Genomic DNA, 6,158 nt, shown 5'->3' with positions numbered 1-6,158 from the left:
AAGTACTGAGGTGTTGGACACGTGCACTGAAAAGTCTAGAGAAGGTCACATTTAGATCACTGATAGACGTTGGAGTGTATTTGAGGAATGTGGAATTTCACCTGAAAGCTAAACATCAACTTTTGGTGAGTCGTGTATTTATAATTAAAAGTCAGTATGTTGCATGGTTTTGCCAAATTTTCTAGCCTTGCATCAGTTGTTATTGTATTTCTTTGCTTGTTTTTTTTCCTGATGACTCATTGTATTTGAAAGCATGAACTAAGTACATCGTGAAAAAGCATTTCCTGCATCAATTGCACTAATTTTCATTAGAGTCATGATTTGCCATTCACTTTTGCAGACTGACTCTACATCTGCAGAATATTTCAATGCTCAACGATTAAATTTCACCTCACAGCTAAATTACGTGCAAGTCCAGCAGCTGCAGTCTCTCCAAAATATTAAACTCCTCTTACCACCAGATGGCGCTATATGTTAAATTTTTAGTGTTTTCAGCTTCACAAGATCCATACTCAAACATTTACTGATCCGAAAAATATTCAGGATTTTCAGGTTTTGAAGCTTGTTAGTCAGTTTTGCATGATATTTTGGTGTGTGTGCGTGTCTGACAACACACGCTGGTTAACCAGCTCTTGAAGTGTGAAGACCTATGGATCATCTATCGTGAACAAACGAGTATTAAAGCCAGAACAAGATTGACTATAAATCCAAATCCAGTTATTGTTAAAAACCCTGCTCAGTAAAAAGTTTATTATACTGAGACGTTTCTCCTCAGCCAGTAGAAGGCGACGCTGCTCGCGGCCTGTTAGAGATACAGCATCACCACACATAACAACTTCCATGAAATTACATCACAGAGTAAAGCCCACCTCCCACCTCGGTCCCTCACTCTCTCTCTCTCTCCATCCATCCCACCTCATCGACCTCCGCCTGAGCCATGCGGGGGCTGACAGCAGGCCTGCACACACATACAAAGAGGCTTCTGACGTCACAGTGTGCGTTGCAGCCCAGACAGGGGGATTCTGGGACTGTGGCATGCCAGAGCTGGACTGCATTACAGCTGAGGCGCTGAGAGATATGTAATAATCTCAACTTCGTGGGAGGAAAAAAAAACAAACTATTCCACACTGGATGAATACCGATAGAATGTATATGTTGAGTAATGGCCTGTGGATTAACGTACATATTGGAGTCGTGACACTCATGACACCAACAGGAAATTCAGCTCACATGAACTGTAATCCTCTGAGACGGACCGGCGGGGTGATAATACCGGCGTATAAGCACTGCCACAAATCTGAGGCCGAATTTCAGCTCTGCTCTGTGATTTACCTTTACAGGAACAGACTGGATGGAATGAGACAGAGGAGCATTTAGTTGTGCTCACTGGGCTCATTGTTCATTATGCTGCTCATTTGGCACATGCTGATCAGAGTTAAATACACTTAGAGTGCTCTTGTATGCAAAGACAGGGGTCCACTGTTTTTCTGCGCCTCATGAAAGTCAAGGTCGAATCCTGATGCCTTCCTTTGTGCTCGGGTTAGTTATCAGCAAATCCATCCCTCACTATAAACCAGAAGGTCCTTATGTTTGTGTGTGTGTGTGTGTGTGTGTGTCCCCCTTCCTCTGTTTGTTTCCTTGTGTGGTGTGACGTATGAGTCTGGTACACAACACAAATCAATAGTGTGATCATGTGATGAGATTAAGTCCAGAGAGGACCAAACCCTTCCAGTGCAAAACAAGAGAAAAGAATATCTTTCTCCTCTCTTCTGCAAACGTCACCTGCCTCGTAACAACATTTTCTTTTCAGCGGAACAGATTCATATCATGCTGAACTCTGTGTGCAGGTTGGGAGAGGTGCATTACACGGATTGTTGCAATACTTTCAACGATGGCTGAGCTACGTCAACATGACGGCGGAGCTCTCTGTTCATTTATTTATCCGACGGTTTAAAATTAGAGATGCTCCGCGCTTGCACTCAAAGGAAGCTTGGATTGAAAGCAAAGTAAAGAAAGTAAGATATTCAGGAAGTCTATAAAAACAGAGGAGTGTACAGGTTGCATGGGGAGAATGTCAACAGAGAGAAAAGAGGAGGCACTGCTGGTGTGAAATTGGAGTGAATAAATGTGGCTCTGGGGGGAAATGAAGACTGCTGGATATCATGTGTTGAGAAAGAGCTTGTAAACTCAACAACCACTAGGTTTACCAATAAGTTTATCCACCTATGGAAATATTTGTCATATTTTCTAGTCAAGACCAAGATCATGAGAATGTGGTCTTGAGATGTCAAAACTATTATATTAGAGTAATTGGTTTTAGACTGTTGGATCTTTATGCCACCAGAAAACGTTAGCTTGAGATGCACATTGTGGCTAATGTTTCCCATTAGCAGCTGAATTAGCCGACAGTGGCACCTGAGAGGTGTTCCACTGCTCTCACCCATCTACTTCATCATTTGAAAGAAATCACTTCTCATTTGAGTTAATACTGCTTGTTTGTCACAGTCAACCCTTCGACATGTAGAAATCGTTGAAAGCTTTGCTGCCTGCTGTGCTGGTTAAGAGCTCAACGGATTGCATGAATGTACTATATAGGGTTGTTCAAAGTATCCACATTATTTGATCCTTTTCTGTCCTACTTAAATATTTATCGATGTCGGACTTTTAGATACAAGATCACCTGCTTCTTCTAAGCCCTGTGAGAAACATCAAATAAATCGTTTGTAGTTTGCAAAAGAAAACTGACCCCATAAACTAGTTAATAGTACAAATCCAGCACTTCAGCATGGCTCAGGTCCAAATCAACTTCTTTTAAATAGAATGAACGGTAATATTTTATTAGTTTTCGTCCATCTGTTATGCCCGCTTTAGCCAAACTCTCACATTCATACATAAGGGATAAAGTCACCAATAATCTTCAAATGCATGCTTTAGGACTGTGGGAGTAAACTGGAATACCAGGGGAAAAAAAACTCATGCACACACAGGAAGAACATGTAAACTGTCCACCATGCAGCTGCGCTTGTTGATTCGGGTACGATCGCAAATATACTGGCCTCAATTCTTCTCCTTTAGTAAAAGCCCATCTCAATATCTCAGGCAATAGAAATACAACAGATGATGCAGAACAAAGGTGAAATATGCATCACTGTGGCAATGTTTCTGTGACGTTTCTTGCAAGAGGAGCTCAGTACGATCTATTCTTTGTCCTCATCTGACTGGTGTGTGTGTGTGTGTGGACAGGTGTGTTTGCACCTGCTGGGGGGGGGGGATTTAAAAAGCCTCCTCAGGAGCAGGAGCGCCCTTGGCCTCTTGTGGAAGTGCGCAGTATTTTTCTTGTTGATAGTCTGGGTTAAGCATTTTTCTGATCTGAGCATCACAGCATTGTCAAAGCTCACCGTGCACACCAGGAACACGTCTGCACGTGAAGTTAAAACATAAACGAAGACGACGGCGTGTGCTGGTGGCTGTACTGGGTGTGACTGTATGTGTGCGTGTGCGCCTATTAATAGCACATGATTAAAATGCTGAGGGGACTGAAGTGGGGTTGAAAGTGGGGACACAGTTTAGTGTGACACCAACGGTGAGGCAGAGGTTATATATGGGTGCAAACCAGTTGGCTGCTTGCCTTCCTTTCTTGCTCTCCTCCTCCTATTTTGGGAGGAGAGCACACAAGTACACGGGTTTAACCCTGTTGTCAAGTCAGACTCGGTATTAATCCACCCTCTCAGCAGTTTTCAATGTTTTTGTAGGTGTTGAACTGCTCAGTGGACAACGGTGTAGGCACAACACAAATATAAAAAAAGTGAATAATTGATATAAGAAGTTATAAGGTGGTTGCTGCCCGTGGTTGCATTGACAGTGTAAGTCTGAATTATTGACATCACCGAGGAATCATGTGCACGTGTGTTTGTGTGCAAGCTGCATGTTTAATTATTCAGCAGCTGCAGTGCTGTGTGTGTGTGTGTGTGTGCGTGCGTGCGTGTGTGTGTGGCTCTTTATGTCCTGTTGGGGCTGTTGGTGGATGTCCGTGAGGAGCAGGGCCAGCAAATGGTCTCAGTAGTCTGAGTGACATCACTGCCCGGCAGAGCATGACAGGCGGCGAAGCCACAAGCAGCAGGGTTATGTGGATAATATTATCCTCTCTCCTCGCTCCTTTATTTATCCCTCCACCCCAAGGGTCTGGTTACTCTTTCATCAGTGACGTAGATGTACTGGTGTTATCACTCGCCTGCCCTCCTCCTGCTCTTTCCTCTTTCTTTATTATTTGCAACATTGTGCCTCTGCATGCAGGCAACAACTAGATTTTAGTCTTGTGAGTCACTCTCTTTTTTTTTTTTTTCAACTTTTGAATTGCATGATTCATGGGGCTGGCAGTGTTTTTTTGTTGTTTTTTTTTCTTACTCTAGAGAGAGAGAGACACTTTTGGCTTGAAGGCAATCTGTACTCCTTCTGACAAGTGAATCTTCTTCTGGGATTCTGTCTTATATCGTCTGTAATCATGCACACATGTAAACATAAACAAATCTCACCAGTGAGAATTAAAATCCTGTCAGGTGACGCTTTGTGCGGCACACAGGCTGAAGGGCTTTTAAAGCACATTGCTAATTGCCACAAAGTCATTAAATTGAGCAAATAAACATGGACTCGATGGTAGATTTCACAATTCCTATTGTACCCCAAATTTGCTCAAAATATAAACAGTTGCGTGTACTTTGAAAGGATCTGCTTTCTGCTGTCAAATGTTAAATAGGCATTATGTGAAAACAAGTCAATACTACTTCCTTCATTTTGATTTTTACTAATGGTTGCACACTTTTACCTTCAGCTTGGAGTGAGACTTCTATTGATATTTATCCAGATCACCGTCAAGTTTTGCATTTAAAGATGAAAACATCTCGCTGAAATAGAGGACAGTTTAAGATCCATGCATTTACAGCATGTGCCAGAGAATGAAGGTGATTTGATGTGTTTGAAGTGCAGATTAATTCCTCCTTGTTAGTCTATTTTAAAATTGCATTGTAAGAAAAGACTTTTTGGAACAGTTCTGTCGTAAAAGTTATAGAACAAATGCAACAACTGCTTAAAAGCTTTAAAGCAGGTTATAATATTCAATATGACTGTGATGAGAATGAGTTATAGTCAATAAAAAATTAGAATGGCTACTATTTACCAAATATTGTACAGAGTTGGTCACCATTTTTGCTTTGGGATTTTCAATTGATCGAATCGTCTTTTAATTATAAAGCAGAAAGTTCCACATTGAGCTAAAAACTGAAGCTTCCTTCGAGGAAAGACGTGCAACGTGAGAGCTGGCACGTACTGTATTTTCAGCTAACGAAGCTGGTCCACCAGCATGTTCCCAATAGTAGTCAGCTCTCACATACCAGTACCAAAAACACAGCATATGCTGGTATAACCACCATGCATTATGCTGATGACCCTCTGATTCTGGCTGGCCTTTGGTTTTTTTCTCTCTCTCAGCTCAAATAACCTTTGAAGCAGCTTGCAGAGTAGAAATGTCAAGGAGCGAACTGGTCACTCACAATGTCAATCATATTCCCTCCACATCGAGATCACGCTGCAAAAAAAACATTTTTCACATCCTCCCAGTCCGGTTTCTTTTATCACTCCCTCCTCACTCTCCACCTTTCCAGGGGGACTAATCCCTTCATATCCCTCTATAAGGTCTCTCTGGTGAACTATCACCAATCTTTTGATCCCACTCTCATGTCGACCTTTTCCAGCGGTGCTCCTGAGTCACGTTCATCTGAAGACCCCCGGGGACGTGACCAGTGGGAATATTGACACCTCCCACCATCAAAAGCAACAACAAGCGGACATATACGTATCTGTGCGTGAGTGTGTGTCTGTCATTCTTATAAATGTGGAATCATTGTAATTCACTCGTTTTCTCTTTTATTGGAGCACTCTCAATTCCGTTATCTCCAAGAAGTCAGTTCAAGTGTGTTGCAAAATTTACAGCCAGAGAAGTCCATTCTTTTTAATTCATGCACAGCTGACTAATTCTGATTCGTCTCGATCTGAGTGAGGTGTGATCATCCTGGGACATACACCTCTCAACTTGAGAGGATTCATCTGCAGAGAGGCCATGAGAGGACAGAATGACTGATTTCATGACTCTTTTTTCACTTTTA

This window comes from Blennius ocellaris (genome assembly GCF_963422515.1).
Source record: "Blennius ocellaris genome assembly, chromosome: 16".
NCBI lineage: Eukaryota > Metazoa > Chordata > Actinopteri > Blenniiformes > Blenniidae > Blennius > Blennius ocellaris.
This window is presented reverse-complemented; position numbering follows the sequence as displayed.